This window comes from Piliocolobus tephrosceles, chromosome 1, assembly GCF_002776525.5.
Source record: "Piliocolobus tephrosceles isolate RC106 chromosome 1, ASM277652v3, whole genome shotgun sequence".
Classification (NCBI taxonomy): Eukaryota; Metazoa; Chordata; class Mammalia; order Primates; family Cercopithecidae; genus Piliocolobus; species Piliocolobus tephrosceles.
In genome coordinates this window covers 162875089-162892961 of record NC_045434.1, presented here as the reverse complement: position 1 = coordinate 162892961, position 17873 = coordinate 162875089, and the positions used below count along the sequence as shown (strand labels likewise).

Sequence of the window (17873 nt, the reverse complement as noted above, 5' to 3'; positions counted from 1 at the left end):
GTGGTTTCCATTTCCAGCTGTGAGGACTCCTTTATGAAGTGTGGAGAATGGTGATGTCAGCTTAATGGTTCCCATTAGAGATGGATGTGTGAGAAAGTTCAAGTCCTTCGGGAACCTCAAGGACTTGAAAACCTCTAGGTGGTCTGGAGAAATAGAGAATCCATCTAATGGGCATGACCTGTGATTCATTTACTGGCTCTGAGATTTCAGGTGGGCTGAGTCATCTATTACTCAGATTGTGAATGGAGATGGGGAGAGCTTAGGGTGCTGAGAAGGTGCCTAAGGATTGCCATCATGGGGCAGGAGAGTAGTAGGAAAGAAGGGCTTCAGCAATCAAAGCAGGCTTGGCTTGTTAGCTGTTTCAGATATTGAGCTGTTTTGTAGGTTTTAATCTACATAAAGGCTTCTGTGGTTGCTAAAAGTTTGACAGAGTTTCTTGGGAGTCAGGAGTTTTCAAGAATCTAATTCTGACTCTACTGTCAACAATTGTATGCTTTGGTCAAAGCACTTCTTATCTCAGACCTCACTTTTTTTCATCTGTAAAGTGGGAGAGTTGTATTAACCAGTTTGCAAACCTGACTCGGATATATGCTGAAACACAATATTTGAATAAAGAACTGTTCTGCACTGCCCCATACCCTGCTTTGAGTTGTATAAGCATTAGTTGATTTTAATCCTAACAATCTCTGCCTGGTAGATAGCATGGGAAACTGATCCTGAGGAGGCTTTCCCAAACAGGTGATCAAGCCAGAATTTAAATCCATGTTTGCTGGGCCCCAAATCTCAGCTTATTCCATCATGTCATGCAGTAGTAAAATCCCTCCATGAAGCCTGGCTCTTGGCGTAGGACCAGGAATGATGGCAGTGGTCTTCTTCAACTTGGCCTAAACTTGTTGCTATATCAACAGGTTTGGATTGGATATATCACCTTTTTTAGCAACACAGAAAGAAGAGTTATACTGAGTTAAGTAAAGAGGATTGGGCAGAGGGTCGTTGGTTCAGTGTCAGGGCCTTCTAGAGCACGTGCCACATGGCCAGCTCCAGCCTCTATCCCAGGAGATCTAAATGCATGTCTGGCACGAACCTCTCAGGATTCTTACCGTCTCGCACTTGAGATAAAACTGCACTAAGTAAATCCCATAGGAAATAGTTAATATCTAGATTACTTGGCAATGTTTGTGACCCTCTGAGAGCATCCTCTATTAATTTATTTTAAAAATTCAATTTTCTTTCAGAATTTTCTGAGTAAGCCTCCAGTGTGGGTATGTTTTGGTAAGCATGTACAGGAATTCTTGCTGAGAATTCCTTTGGCTTTAATGTGGTTGCAAAATCAAATTAAAGAGATTTCTAAGTCAGTTTGAGCATTTTCTTAAAGCCTGACCAGGAGGGCTATAGTGCTTCTCAGACTTTAATGTATAAATGAATCACCTGGAGATCTTGCTGAACTGTAGTTTCTGATTCAGTAGCCCTGGGATAGGGACTGAAAATTGGAGAATTTGTATTGCTAACACAAGTTCACAGGTGATGCTAATGTTACTGGGCTGGGAACTTGTGAAACCACTTTTAATTCCAAAAGCTCTGTTCCCCTACGCTGAAAAGCATCCACTAGTGCGGAGTCAGGGAATGGTACCTTTGTTTTTAATGCTATGATGGGAGACACAGGGAAGTTTGATAGCTTCAGTAGAGCTGCTTGAGTGCACGTTCAGAATAAAAACATGAGATTCTGTGCTCTAAGTTTATCAAGCTGTCATGTTTTTACTCTTTCTTCATTCTTTAATTCTTGAAGTCTGTACTGAGCTCAACTATGAACCAGCAAGTGCGATAGGCACTGGGGACATGGGGACAATAAGGACTCAATCTTACCATTCAGCAGCACAGAGTCCACTAGGGATAGTGGTGGGGGAGCATAAGGAATGGGGTGGATGCAGGAGTGAGATGAAAACAGAGCCATCAAATATACTATGCACTGTGATACAGCAATATACAAAGTGCTTTGGGAAAAAGGATTTGCTTCCTGGAGACAATAGTTTGACAGGAACCTCAAGATATGAGTGGAGGTTTTGCCTAGCAGAGAAGATAGGAAGGTCATTCTGAAGAGAGATTGTGATTCATCTGTGATATGGTAGGTGAGTCCCAGGGCATGAGCTGGGGTGCTTCAGCAAGCATAGCAGGAGATGAGGCCAGGTAAATAGTCTGAGTTCGGCTTTTTAAGGGCTTAATTGGTGATAGGGATTGGTTGATGATTGTTAAGCAAGGGAGGGGCGGGCTTAGGTAACTGGCAGACATGTGGAGATTGGATTGGGGTGAGAAAATGTGTGTGGGGAGGTAAGAACTAGAGTTTTCTCATTCTTCTGATGATAGCACTCTGATGGCTTTGCATTGCTTTATTAGATAAATTCCAGAAACTGAAACATGGACTACAAAATGGTGCATGATGTCATTTTTACCTCCTCCTCTCTCCTCACTCTTTGTCTTTTACCTCCTAGCTCACTATATCCCATCCACAGGGATCCACTTAGAGTTCTTTGCTACATGAGTCTTGGCTAGAGGTTGGCAGACTATGGCACCCAGGCCAAATCTGGCCTACTGCCTATTATTTGATGGCTTGAGAAAATGTAAATGGTTTTACATTTTCAAGTGGTTAAGAAAGAATCAAAAGAATGATATTTTGTGACTTACGAAAATAATAGGAAATTAAAATTTTAACGACCATAAGTAAAGTTTGATTGGAACACAGCCACACTCATCCATTTATGTGTTGTTTATGTCTGTTTTCACATTACAGTGACAGTTGAGTAGTTAAGACAGAGACTATATGGCCTACAGGGCAGAATATATATATACTATCTGGACCAACAGATGAAAAGTTTGCTGACCCCTGTCTTGACAATGCTGAGTCTTTCACCCACAGTGTTCTTCCCTCTGCTCACCGCTGATTCTTCCTCATCATTTAGGTTTCAGTTTTATTTTTGCTCTCTTAAAAAGCCTTTCCTGACCATCAAATACATCAGAGTCTCTTGTTACTACACTCTTAATTTTACTTCATTGTATCTTTCATAAATTATAGTGCTACGTCAGTTTTTGTGGTGATTTATATAATGCTTGCTCCAACCATTGTAATCTGCAGGAGGATAGAGATCATATCCACCTTGTTCTTTGCTATGTCTCGGTCCCTAACCAAATGGCTGGTGCATAGTAGGTACTCAGTACATATTTTCTGAATAATTTGAATGACTCCGTAACTCAATAAGGGGCTGTTGCAGTACTCCATGGGAGAACTAATGAGACCTGAATTAGGCACTGTGAGTTGGAAGGAGATGGGTCCTAGAAATTTTTAGAGGATAATATCAATAGGACATTGAGACTGATTGGCTGTGAGGAGTGAGTCAGATGGAGGAGTCAGAGCTGACCACTCACTTTATTATTGCTGTCATTTATCTTCTCCTTGTCCTTCACCTAGAGTCAGATGTCGGAGGGAGTTGGGTAGAATTTGGGGTTTTATCTGTCGTGAGATGTACTAGGACCACCATAGCTCTTGGGCAAAGTCACCTGGGTCCTGGTCCTGCAAATATGGAATTTAATCATGTCCTTTTCATTTAAAGTTTATGTGTTTCAGGTTGACATTTGTCTCCTTAATAAGAATTGTCAGATAAAAGGAAAAATGCCATTTGAATTTTTCATAACCCCCAGCAGTCTGGCTTTTCCATTTGGTCTCAATGATTCTGACTGTCATCTTAATGAAGGCCAAATGTAAATTAAGTTCTGTCAGGCTTGAGCTGCTGGGGTCTCCTATCTTTATAAACATGAAACATTGTAGGGTAACAAGGTGCAGACTGAGGAAGGTCAAGAGAATTGGTGAGCTGATGTGGATCCTGACAGCTCAATGTTAATGAGAGAGAATTAACATGACTTGTAGGGGCTACATGGAGATCTTCCAAGCTGTCTTTTAACTCATTTCCTCTTTTGCCATTGTCAGCAGAGCAGAAAGCTAATGATTTTATAGTTTGAGATTTTCCTTGCTTATTCCAAAGTTCGGAACCAACTGTCTGTAATGTCACAGGATTTTGTTGATGGGTTCAGGAAATATACCTGCTGCTTCTCTCTCCCCTGTCCGTGCCCCTGTGCTTCTGTCTTCCTGATAACATCCTGGGAAAATGAGGAAATGATTCTCCAATTGGTAGATTCTTTGGGGGAACCTGGGGGTTTGGATGGCTAGAGAGGTGGCTTGATAACTTCCTGCTAGCTGTGGAAGCTGCCACTTGAGTGCTTTGCAGTAGGAACTGCTGAAAAGAAAACCCTGCTGCAGGTCAGGGAAGCCTGGTTCTTCTAGTTCTTTCTGTAACAGGAGAGGCTGGCCAAAGCTAATTTTTAAAACCTTATTTGGCCTTATTTTGTCACTTTTGTTGATGATATAATAACATCTTTTCTCCATCTTGGTCTGATCTTGGTCTAATCTTGAAACTTCATGAAAGATAGACAATATAAGTTTCTTTCCTTGAAATGCCACCATTTAAATAGATGGCAGTATGGTGGAAACTAGTCTTTCTTAGTTAGTTACTGTCTAATTACTATTCAACTGTGTTCATCAGGTCTTAGCAGTAGCACTAATACAAGATATTGAGGAACTTTAGGAGATATAACACAAATGTGTGCAAAAAAGTATAGGATTTGGAGCCAAATACACTTGCATTTAAATCTTTCTGTACCACTTACCAATTGTGGGATCTTGGATAAGCAAAATCAACTTCTCTGAGTCTCAGTGTGCTGAACTATAAAATGAGGACAGTAGTATCAGTCTTGTAGAGTTATGAGTTAGTGAGATATTTGTAAAGTGGCTCATATAATAGATATTCCAATAGTACTTTATTTTCATTATCGTTGTGTTTAAAAGTGCTTGTTTCTACTGATGTACATTTCAGTAACATCCTATCACTAACTGAGATAATTTTAAAGACTAAAATATCTTATTTCATGGGGCTGGTCATAATGAGTGATATGTTTTTTCCTGTTTTATTCAGGAAAATTCTAGAAACCATCATCAAGGTTTCTAGAGACAATCATAGAAAATAGAGAATAGAAGAGCACAGAACATATTTTCAGAGTCATTCATTTATTTGAATCACCCACATCCTATGTGGCGATGTGTAATACCTATGCCAAAGGCAGCCAACTTCGAACTGTGAAGCTGATTAACTTACTTGAGTACCTTCTACTTGTCTCCCTTAACATTTACCAATGCCACCAGCCCCAGAATGTTTTTACTTCACAAGAGTTATTTTATTTAATCTTTACACCAGTCTGTGGGACAGATATTATCTCTTTTTATTTTACCAGATGAAGCTCAAAATGGTAAATAACTTACTCGTGGTCTCATACTATGTAAGCAAACCCATGTCAAGAGCTGCACCATCAGCTCTGTTCCCCCATCTGCTACCTTATGGGAACCTGTGCACTTTCAGTGTGGGAATCCAGAAGTGGTCTCTGCCACCAAGAAATTACAGTCTAGTTAGAGAATAAAGATGCAGAGCAACCAAGCAGTAAGAGCAGAAGAAGAAAATAGATGAAAATAAGAGCTAAAGTGTATGCAGTGCTTGTTAATACATCTAGTACTTCTCTAAGCATTTTACCCATGATAATTCATTTATTTCTCACAGTTACCCTATAATTATTGTCTTTTTCTTTTCTTTTTTTTTTCTTTCTTTCTTTCTTTTTTTTTTATTGAGACAGGGTCTTGCTCTGTCACCCAGATTGGAGTACAGTAGCACAATCTTGGCTCATTGGAACCTTTGCCTCCCAGGCTTGAGTGGCTCTCCCACCCCAGCCTCCTGAGTAACTGGGACTACAGGCACACACCACCATGCCCAGCTAATTTGTATATTTTTTTGTAGAGATGGGGTTTTGCCATGTTGCCCAGGCTGGTCTCAAACTCCTGAGTTCAAGTGATCCACCCTCCTCGGCCTCCCAGAATGCTGGGATTACAGGTGTGAGCCACTGTGCCTGGCCTAATTATTGTCTTTTACAGATGAGGAAACAGGCACAGAGACTTTAAGCAACTTGCCCAAGGTCACTCAGCTAATAAGCGGCAAGGCTGGGATTTGAAGTTTGGCATTTCACATCCAGTGACATCCAGCTCATCACCATTTTGCTCTACTGCCTCTTCCAGCATTTGCTTTGCAGGCTTTGCATAAACTAGTGTAGGGAAGACATTTGTGGGTGATGGCTTTGGGAGGATCTGAGGCTGTGAACAATGGTCAGTAGCTTCATTGTTTCATTTAGGAAATATTGAGTGTCTCCTGTGTGAGAGGCACTGTGCTGGGCACTGGGGATGCCAAGGTGAATGAGTGGGACAAGGGCCCTGGGGTAGGCTTCTGGGAACTTAAGAGTCTAGTGTAGAGAGGCAGAAAATAGACACACACAAAGTGATTTTGTTTTCTGGAAAATGCTATGAAGGAAAAACACAGATGAACAGATTTGGCATGGCTAGTGTGGGCCTCTCTTGGGAGTTTTTGTTTGACCTGAATGATGAGATAAGAAGGAGGAGCAACAGATTCACCGTGGGGGAGGAAAGCACCTCATGAGATCAGCAGAGGAGGTCAGCTGGGCCGGGAGGGTATGAGCAAGGCACAGAGGCGTAGGAGGGGGTTTGGCGAAGTGGGCAAGGGCTTTCACATGCACAGCCTTGAGGCCAGGGGCAGGAGTTTGGGTTTTATTCCAAGAACAGTGGGAAATGGTTGATGGGTTTTAAACATGGGTGTGACACAATATGTTTTATGACTTTGAAAAAATCATTCTGGCATATGTGCTAGGTAGATAGTAAATATTTGTATAGCAACAACAAAGTTCATACTGTAGCGTTAAAGGGAAGAAAAGTTAAAAGACTAATGAACAGTCTTATAAATACATTTGTTTTAAGAAACTATCAGTACGGAAAAAAAGACTGGCATATACACACAAAAATCCATTAATACTGGTACACTCTCCATGGTTGGAATAGTTTGCTACTGTTTTAGCACAATGCTCATGCTTTTATTACATAGTAATTTTCCATTCAAAGCTTGTAGTCATAGCTAACCTTTCTGGTTGACAACACTTCATTATTGAGCAAGGGATTTTTTTTTTCTTTTCTTTTCTTTTTGGGCTTATTTTCCTAAAAAGCACCATGCTAGGGATTTCACAGGGAGAATTTCATCTCTGCCCTTTAGTGACGTAGTATAACAGCATGCTGTTTTACTGTATCTGTATGGCAGTATGAGGAAGCCAAGACTCAGAGGACTTAAGTAGCATCCCCAAAGCTACACAGAGGTAAGTTGTAGAGCCCAGATTCTCACCTAGTCCAGTCTGCCTCCAGCTCCTGGGCTCTAACTATTGCCTCTTACTGCCTGCTTTTAAAGGGCACTCATTTCTTCCCACTTGCCAGGGCTACAGGCTAGCAGACCACTGGCTGGATCTGGTCCCCAGACAGCTTTAGTTTGACGTACCATATGCTTGGAAAAAAAATAAACAATTTTAAATTAGTTCAATATTTAAAAATTGAGAAATTTTATCTGAAAATTCAGATTATTTATTTTCCTGAATAAATAATGAAAGAACCTGGTAATACAGGGTCCACACTTGCATGCGAAAGGGATCAGCTGGAGCTGAATAGGGGCCGCCTTCTTTAGAAGGGGTCAGCATTCTTCATTTTGCTGCAGTCCCCACCCAGCCTGCTGCACTCATTTCCTTTTTCAGCCCTACCCCTCTGAGCACTTGAATTTGAGACTTAGGTGTGGGAATGTGTTCAAGGAATCTATCATTACTTTTCTTCTAGCAAGCGCTTAGAGAAATGGAAAGGCATTCTAGATGGCAAATTTCTTGGTCCAGGGCTCTCATGATTCCATGCCCGTGTTCTCTCACACCTCTGGGTCTTTGCTCAGGTTTTTCCTTCTGCCTGGAAAACTTATAGTAATTTCTTCCTTCACCAGGAAAACTTTTAATAATAGTTCAAAACCCAGCCTTCACTTCCTCCAGGAAGCCTTCCTTGACTTAGTATTGATTTAGGGTCCTACCCTCTGTCCTGTGGCATTCTGTGCTTATCTCTACCCTAGAATTTAATTGTATTACATTGTGCTTTATTTATCTCAGTGTCCCTAGCCTCTAGAGCACTGTTTAAATTCTAACATTAATAACTTAGTGTATATTTTGATGGGTGGATGAATGAGCGGATGAACTTATTAAACCATCTCATGCCATTTTTGATTGCTGGGTGCGTTTGTCCAATCATTTCATTCCAAACTAAAGGTTCACTGCATGCCCAACATAAGTTAATTTTCTCTTCCTCACTGTGGAAAATGAGATTTGAGCATTACTGTTCCTTTCCATCCTAGAGCCACCCCTTGGCTGCAGTCCTGTTACCTGAGTCACAGCTTATTTTGTAGGCAAAGTGAAGGCTCTAGACTGAGACAGTAACTCCTCTGGGCCTCTCCACTGTGTCTTCGGACTCCTGTGATGGATACCCCTTTAAGTTGCTCCCTTCACTCCCCAGGAGAATCCAAGACTCATCTTCTCAATCAAAAAGCCTCTCTTTAGAATGTTTATACTAGGGCCCTGTATATTGGTCCAGATTCCTCCCAGCCTTTGAGGAATGCAGACAGTATTGTCAGCTGCTGTTAGGGCGTGTGTTATGGATTTTCTTTCCGGGGTAGGTACTGGACTTGTAACTAAATACACAGAATGTTGAGGCTGATGGCTTGCCTTCATCTACCTGGACAGTGAATCCCTTCCTTATTATCCTGTATTTGCATATTTGATTTATACCAAATATGTGTTGCATTCTTTTAGTTTTATAGTCCAGCAAAGCAATTTTTAAAAGGCAGACGAAAGAAGAAAAGTTCTTGGCCAGATATCTTATAACATTTAATAAATGTCAGCTATTATTATAATACTTTTAAAAATTTGATTTATGGTTATGGCAGACGTTCATAAATATTTCCTTTATATGATCTATTACATGACCTTGTGGGACAAATATTACTACTTCTCACATATTACAGATGAAGACAAGCCTCAAAGAGATGAAATGACTTTTCTACAGGTATCAAATCTTGGTGAAGGTCCTTTGGGCTTAAACTGGAGCCAAATGAAGGCCCTTGGATCTTAATGAAGGTCCTTTTGGCTCTAAATTCTGGTGTGTGTGTGTATGTGTGTGTGTGTGTGTGTGTGTGTTTCTGCTGTACCATTTTTCTTCCTCATTTGGGTTGGTGGATTTTCAGCTCCATAAAAGCAGGGAAAAAATCTATCTCTTCATACCTTACTGTTTTATATCCCCAGAACCAAACACTGTGTTTGGCATTGAAAAAATACTCAATAAACATTTACTAAATGAATTCATGTCCCCTGGCCAGCCAGGAGCCAGCCATGTGACTGTAGTACTGAAGACCACATGCCTGGCTTACCTGCTGCCAGTCTTCCTGACGGCTCTGCAGGGATGTTGACCGCCTCTAGGAGTCATTAGTGTAACCAGAGAGGTGTGAGGCAGGACTGTGAAGTTAGGCTTGCCTTATGCCTGCCTGGTATGATTCTGTGTCAATCAAAAATTGAACAAAATTCGTTTCTCACAGTGGCTAAAATGTAAGTCACACTTACTGGAGGAAAATACTGTCTTTATAGAAACAACACTGAAAGAGACAATGCATTTAATGTGTGTTGTAATGTAGTAACTCATAGCATGTAAACTATCAGCTTGGAAATCGAGAGGTTCCGAGTCAATGGATGTCCACTGAGGCAAGGAAGGTAGCAGGCTAGAAGTCCAAAGAGATACAAAATGTTAGTCTTTTGGAGGAGTAAGTAAATATCATTTCTCTGAACACCTGGGCTGGTTTTACCTTCTTTTTTCTGGTTATCCAAAATGATAATAATTGTTCTGTTATTGTAGGGATATATTTATTTAATAAGTGAAACAAACTTTTGTCTGGTAACTGCTATGTACAAAGTACTGTGCCTGGTGATGGTGAGGAAAGGAGGAAGCCAAGCTCACCCTTTATCTCAAGCAGTTCCCATATCTAGTACCAAGAGCGAGAGGCTGTGAAAGCCATTACTGCCGTCCCCTCCCCCCGCCTGCCCGCCATGTTTTATTATCAAAATTTCAAACCTACAGAAAAGTTGAAAACATTTTACAGTGAATACTCAGAGCCATCACCTAGAGCCTGCCATGGACATTTACTGTCCTTGCTTTATGACTTATGTTGTTTCCATCTCTCTGTTCCTCTATCCAGCTTACATTTTTGGAATAAGTTGGGAGATCGTTACACTTGGGAAAGCATTTTGAAATATTAAAAGTTGTTTACATTTCTGAAATATTAAATACGTTTTAGTTAAGATATTGACTTTGTTTTACTGCTATCTACATACATGGTCAACACCTGTACTAGACTTTATTAAATATCCACTGTGTGCTTTTAAATCTTCTATCCTATTTATTCTTATGAAAATCCTATGAGGTAGATGTTATCACTTGCTTTGCAGATGAAGAAATTGGGAATGGAGGGAATTAAGTAGATGGCCACTTATCACTCTATTACCTCTGGCAGTGTTGGAATACAAATCCAGGTTTCTGACTCTAAGAAATGAATTTGAAAAATTATCGTAAAGGTGAGCTGGTGAGACACCAGCCGTTATCACACAGGTACCCCTGTCTACAGATAAGACATCATTGGAGCTTACCTAAGTAAAGCAAAGCAAGCAATTAGAAAATAAAAGCGCTCTCATTTTACTGATTAATTATTCACTATTTTCTTAATAATGGCTTTATTTTTCTATCATTTTTATTATTATTACTTCACTTTGATTAGAGAAAGCCACTTCTGATGGTTTAAGTTAAAAATCCCAGATAACACATTTGTTTGGCATAAAGTTTTAAGGCAAATGTGAACTCTAGAATAAAACATTATCAAAGTTATTAAAAGTTTAGCTGTTCAAAGTTAGACTCAAAATGAAAGAATCATACTTGAGACCGGGTGAGATCTGTTTCCCACCACTACGCAAACTCTGACCCAGAGCCTCTTTTGTTTGTGCCCCAGGACATTATAGCTACCTCTCCAAGAGCTGGCTTTGTCCTCTTCTTTGCATTCCCCTGACGTATTTGTAATGAGAAAGAGTGACTAAATGATGGAATGAGTTCCTTACCTCTTCTGAACCCAGGGATCCTGGAAGTGCTGACATAGTTAAGACTTCCCTGGAGGCTTGTCTGTTCATCCAGCATGGTCACTCTGGATTCCTATAAAGGCTCTTGTCTCTCTGAATCCTCCCTATATGGAGAGGCTATGGGTTGGATAAACTTGTGAGTGTTCAGTAATAAAAAGATGCCTGATCTCAACTCTGCGGCCCTGTCAATACCCATGCCTATGCCCCCTGGAAAAACTACATCAGTGTAGCTTCTAGGCGTATAATCTCAATGATCAGTGGCTTTTGGATCAAAAATTCAAAGTGAGGGAATATTTAGAGGAAATTAGAGAGCTGCCTAAGTGGCTCTATCCTACCTGGCCTCTGTTTCTCATTGTGGCTTTGCTAAAGGGTCTGAACCGTGGCATGGACGTACATTTTTTTCTCAGTAATGCTACATGTGTAGAGTATTGATGCTTACCCAAGCAAAGCAAAACAAGCAATTAGGAAATACAATCTCTCTGTCATGTCACTGATTAATTATTCATAATTTTATTGATAATAAGGACTTTATTTTTCTATCATTTTTATTATTATTATTATTGTTTCACCACTGATTAGTGAAAATTATTGGTCCTGGACTATCACCAGTCCCTGTTCTGGCATTTGGGAACAACTGGTGCGTGTAAGCCCTGAAACTCTCCTTCAGCACTGGCATCCTGTGAACCTGAGAGAGATAAGAAGAGAACCAGAGACTAGAATAAAGCCTACTGCAGTTGTCTTGGCATGAGACTGTGTGGCTTGGCTTTGGATGGGGGTCACAGTCAAGCCCACGGACCTGAGAGAGAGAGTGAATCACTGTGTAAGTATTTATTGAGCACCTCCCATGTCCTGGGAAGCAGCAGCTGGAGAGTGGTGAAGGAGTACTGAGTTTGGAGTTCAAGTGGCCAGGGCTTTCCCCCAGGCTTTCTACCTATTATCTGCATCATCTGGGCAATTCAGTTCATTTATGGGCCTTAGTTTTCTGTCTAAAAAATTGTGTTGATGTAGTGTTATGTATCAGAAGGTATTTGGTAAATTGTAGAATGTGGGTGGTAGTGATAGATTTTCAGATGATAGTGATAGAAAAAGTTGATTTTTGGAAAGAAAATTAGTAAGGTCTATTTTTCATATACTTACCTTTAGAGGCAGGTAAGAAATCTAAGAGTGAAGGGAAAAGGAATTCACGTTGTTTGAAGGGTAGGCAATTTTTAAAATGGTGCTTTTTAATCGTCCGGACGACTTGGGGAGAGGGTATTATTCCTGTTTTAGTGGGTGGGAACAGTCTGAGAGACACGTACCTCATGCAGCTACTGAGTGGCTAAAGCTGGGGCCCAGCTCAGATCTAACTCCAGCCTGTGCTGTTTCTACAGTAGCTCAGAAACCAAAGCTTAGGAGAACAGAGGAGCTGGAGACAGTGAATCCATCCCGAGGACCCCCTGAGCAAATGCTTCCAGGGCAGTTCCACTTGCATTATTATTAATACCTTACAGGGTGTCCTTCACGAAGTTCTCAGAATGATGGCTGTAAAAATGGGTGTGTGTTTTAGAAATAAAAATATTGTGGTGCTAACGAGTTCCTGCCAGAGTTGTTCAAGGACATTCATTCATTCAGCGAATATTTATTGAAAATTTGTTTTGTTCCAGATACTTTGTTAAATATTGGAATATAGTAGTAAAGAAAACAGAGTCATTATTCCCAGATGCTCATATTCTAGAAAGGAGATAAGAGATAAAGTCACAGTACAGTATTAGTCCAATGGGAACTCGGGTTACTCTAGAAATACAGTCCAGTTAGGATCGAGGGGCTTGGGGAGGTAATATGTAGGTTGTGGGCCAGTGGATGAATTGGAATTGGGTAATAGGCAGTTGAGGTGAGACAGTGTAAAAGGTAGTCTGGTGGCAGTCTGCGGAAATGAGATCTCTGTGGGGCTGCAAATACAGTATGGTGAGAGCTTAGACTGCAAGAAGCTCTGTGAGTCCATCAAAAGTTCCTTTAAGTCCCTTTTATATATTCCGTGCTATTAATTACAGGATTTTTTTTGCGGGGCTGAAGGGGGACCTCATGGGATGGAGCCAGTTTGCCTTAGCCACAATCAGAGAAAGGCCAGACACTTTTCCTGACTCTTCTATCTCAAGGACCTGGACCTGAGAACTGCGTATAAGTTGAGCTTTGAGTACTCACGTCCTCCCTGGGCAGACAGAGTAGCTCTCCTCATTTCAGTTGTCTCGAAACTAGACAGTGTGCGTGAGAATAAAGCAGTGAATTAACCCCACTTGTCCAAGAGGGTGGGACTGAATACTAGACAGGGCCCTTTCCACCTCTCTTGGGTGGTGAGGGGTGGTGTGTGACTCAGAGGCAGTGACATCAGCCATGACTTCATTCATCTAGAGGAAAGACAGTGTGCAGACCACGAACACGGCTGGTTTCTGCCCTCCCTTCTCGATGCTTTGTCTTGCTGGGGACATTGTCATGGTCCTCCTGTTGTTTCCCACACATTTTATTCACATCTCATGTTTAAGCTGTTCTTTTTCTTCACCCCATTCTCTTTGTTCATCTTTTGCTTTTGTCTTTATTTTCCTCTTCTTTCTCCTATTTAATTTTTCTTGTTTCACTTTCTTTCCTATGCTTCTTCTTTTGTCTCCGTTTTTCATTCTTTCCATTTGCTCTGCCCTTTCTCCTCCATCTGTATCAGAAATGTATACAGGGATGCATCCTCCTGCCTCTTATTTCTTCTCTCCTCTGGGCTTCCCACTAGGTTATTGTTGGCCTAACATTCCTAAAACTGTGTTCACAAAACACTCTCCACACAAGGACTGATGGTGGCTCCCATTCTTCTGTCCCAAGAAGTAAATAAACCAGATTTACCTCTTACTACTTCTCAACACAGGTCTCTCAGACTGACCTTCTCATAGTTCCTTCTCCATGGCCATGGATGCTGCTGATGCTTCTCCCTGCACTTTTACTCAGGCTGTTGCCTCAATGTGGACTGACCTCCATCCCATCTTCCTCAGTCTTTGCCTTCCCTCTACATGCAGATCTGACACTGCCTCCTAAGTAACCCCCTTACTTACCTCCTTCCCACAGCACTGTCTCCTTCGTGGTCATATAGAATCCATAGTTTATAAATTAATATATTTTAGAACTTGAATTATTCTGTGCTATTTATACATTCTTCCTGCATGTTTCATATGCATAGATTCTTTGTTCCACCTAGCTGGTAACTAACCTGAGGATTGGAAGTATATTCCTGCCTTTCATCTTCTTTGAGCATACCTAGCACATAGTTGGCCACAGCCAGGACTGACAGACCATTTTTTGCACAATCAAGAAATATTTTACTTGAAAAATAGTTATTTGATGCTAATTCTAGGGAAATAGATGAACAAATTATAGTTCTTTCCTAAAAAAGAGCTAAGAGTCTAGTAGAAGAGACAGGCCCACACATAATTTGAAAAGAACAAGGATTGCAGAGGAAACTAAGGTTTACTAGGAGTGTACAAGGATGGGCACATGAACATGTATAATCTCACTGAATTGAATTCGGCTAACAATCTTTGAGTTAAATGTTGCTGCAAATGAACGAAGTGAGACTCATAGACATTAGGTGACCGCTAGTCAGAAATAACACCACCAATAAGTAGGAGAACCAACATTTGGACTAAGGTGTGTCAGACTCTAAAGCACCTACTCTTTCCTGAAGAGGGAAAGATGTAGTGAAAGTGACATTCTAAGTAATAATAAAAACAATCATAAGTAAAAAGTGCTTACTATGTGCTAGGTGCTGTAAATAGATTACATATTTTTGTTCATTTGATCCCCCATCAACCCTATGGCATAGGCACTATTATTGTCCTCAGTAATTTTTATAGAATGAGGAAATTGAGATAAAGAGTAGTTGAGTAGCTTGCTCAGGGCCACATAGCTACAAAGTACTAGAGCCAGGATAGTCACTCTTACATTCTGGCTCTGAACCAGTCTGTTTGGAGAATCAGGGACTGTAGAGATGCTGACAGGTGAAGGTGTTGAGAGATGAGGCTAAAGAGGAAGCTGGGAACCACCACAAAGAACCAGTGCCCTCCTCAAGGACCTGTGGCAAAACATGCAAGAAATGTTCCTAGAAATATTTTCTGTGAGGTTGGACTGTTAGGGATCCATCATAAGGAAGAGTTTAAGTTGTGATCTTATTCTACTACTTGAGTTGTGAAGGAACTTTTGAGTTGTGGCCTTTGTCCGTGCCCGGCAGGAAATCACAGTGGAACTCTGCAACAGTGATGTAAATGAACAATTAAGGATGCACATGCCCAAATAGGCTCCAAAGAAATGCCAGTTGGAACAGTAAAGTACACGTGTCCTTTACGGGTTAGAGATGATTAAGTTTGGGTTGAAGGACATTTGGGAAGAAAGAAGAAGGGGCATCTGTGTGAGCCAGCTTGGAATGGATGCCAGGTTATCCTCAGGTGTCCCAGAGCGCTCAACATTTGATGGAGCACTCTCCCCACTGCAGCCCCCCTCTCCATTGGTACTTGGCAGCCATTCAGTGTTGCTGCACTGACCTGGGAGTCCAAGCCAGGAAGTGAATGAATCCATTTTCCAATTAAAATGAAACTTCTCCAAAGGACCTGCTCACCCTGAGAGGAGAAATTTATCTTCCTGGCAGTCTGACTTGCCTAGACTATATCTCTGCTCTGAAACAGACTGAGAAAAGCCATTAGCTTGAATGAAAAAAGAGAAACTGGGACAGTTTTTATTCACAACCTCATTCATTTATCCATTCATTCCTTACTTTTATTTCTGCAGACTTTCATTTGGCTTAGACATGTCTGCTCATTCATTCATTTATTCATTCATTAGCTAACATGACTCATCATCTATAGATCAGACACAATGCTATGTCCTAGGAGTAGAGATATTTAATAAAAAACATCGCTCTTGCCTTTGAGGAGCTTTCAGTGTAGTGAGAGAGACAGACAAATGAACAGATGATGGGAAATGCAGTGATAGGGATATTCACAGGATACTGTAAGGGCCTAGCATAAGAGCATCTAACTCAGCATAGGGAGGTCATGGGTGATTTCATTGAGTAGGAACACCAGAGTTGAGTTCTAAATGTGTACACACACAGCCATATACACGCTATTGCTTCTGTTTCTCTGAAGAACTCTAATACAGGGTGATGAGGTGGGCACCTCTTCGTGAATTAATTGGGTGTTGAAATTAGAATGGTGATTGAATGTAAGGAACAAGAGAAGAGACAGAAGATGACTCCTTTGGTAACTAGATCAACTGGCATTGGAAATCAAGGAGGAGGAACACACTTGGGGGAAGACAGCAGATTCTGTCTTGGACGTGTTGAGTTGGAGGTGCAGTGGGATATCCAGGAGACATGTCTCAGAGGAGAGTTTGAATTGGAGTTTGAGATTTGGCATGTTATTCAGCGTGTAGTTGGTTAGAGTCACAGGACTGACTGATATTTCTTGGAGAGCATGGAAACAGTGAGAAGAACATTTGGATGAGGTAAGATCCCTGGGGAGCATCAACATTTAAAGAGCAGCTAAAGAAAAGGAGCCCATGAAGGAGACAGAAAAGCACTGATGAGAAGGGCATGAGAAGGTCCAGGAGAGTGAGATGTTGAGGAAGACTTCCTCATCCCTCCGCTGGTCCCAGTCTTTGACTTTCTTTCATGTTGCTCCAAGACCTGTTCACCCTTTCCAAAGCTTTCTCTTCCTATTAGGGCTGTCTCCCTCTCTCCCATAGATAGTACCACCCACAAGGCATTGTTTGATCCAGATCACTGTGGCATCTCTCTCATCTCCTGCAATAAGAAATGCACTTCTGCATTATATTATGTTTTAGAGAGGCAGATGACTGAACTCAAACGTTGGGCTGGGCATTAGCAATGCAAATTTTGGTCTGACTTTCCATTTACCCGTTGTGTGGGACCTGGAGATAATCTTGGTCCCTTCCTGGGTTTTAGGTTCATAGTCTGCAAGCATAGTTTTCTGACTCCTTGCCTTCCCTGCCTTGAAGAATTACACAGGTCAGATGAGATCATGCATGTCCAAGTGCTTTGAAAACTGTGAAGCTCTGTAGCAGAAGAGTGAATCTTGTTGACTTATCAGGCACTTTATATTATTTCATTTAATTCTCACAGCATCCTTGGGGGAAGATGCTGGGAATGTAGCTTTGAGGAAACTGGGGCTTAAATAAATTAATTTGCCTAAAGCTACACAGCTGTTAAATGGTGAGAATGGTAACCAAAATTAGGTCTGCCAGACTTCAAAGTTCTTAGACCCCATCTACTGCAGCCTTGTTTTCCTAATACGTACAGTGGTGTCACACTCCTGGGTAGAGTCAGCTTTGCTAAATATGATCAGTTTTCATTAAAATGATAACATATTTTATGGTTGGGAAGTCAACTCTAGTGTGGATTATAAGTTTTTCTTTTCATACAAGAAGAGCAAAGCCCTCCAGGGGGAGGAAAGAGGAGGAAAGGGATACATGTAAATCCAGTTTTTGCAAATTAAATAAATTATACAATGGAATTATTTCATTTTACAAATAAATTCTATGATGTTACTGTTAAATCCTCATCTAATGGGGGTAATATGTCTTGTCTATTCAGATTTTTGTTTCTTGGATCTTTCTTGATAGTGACATAAATATTTATTCCACTTGACCTTTAGGCCTCTGCTTGC

At 41.0% G+C, this 17873-nt stretch overlaps 1 protein-coding gene across 9 annotated transcripts in view; it reads left to right on the top strand.

Moving 5' to 3' along the window:
- Positions 1-17873, top strand: part of FGGY (FGGY carbohydrate kinase domain containing) — a 448924-nt gene that overhangs the window by 56382 nt on the left and 374669 nt on the right. The window lies entirely within an intron of this gene.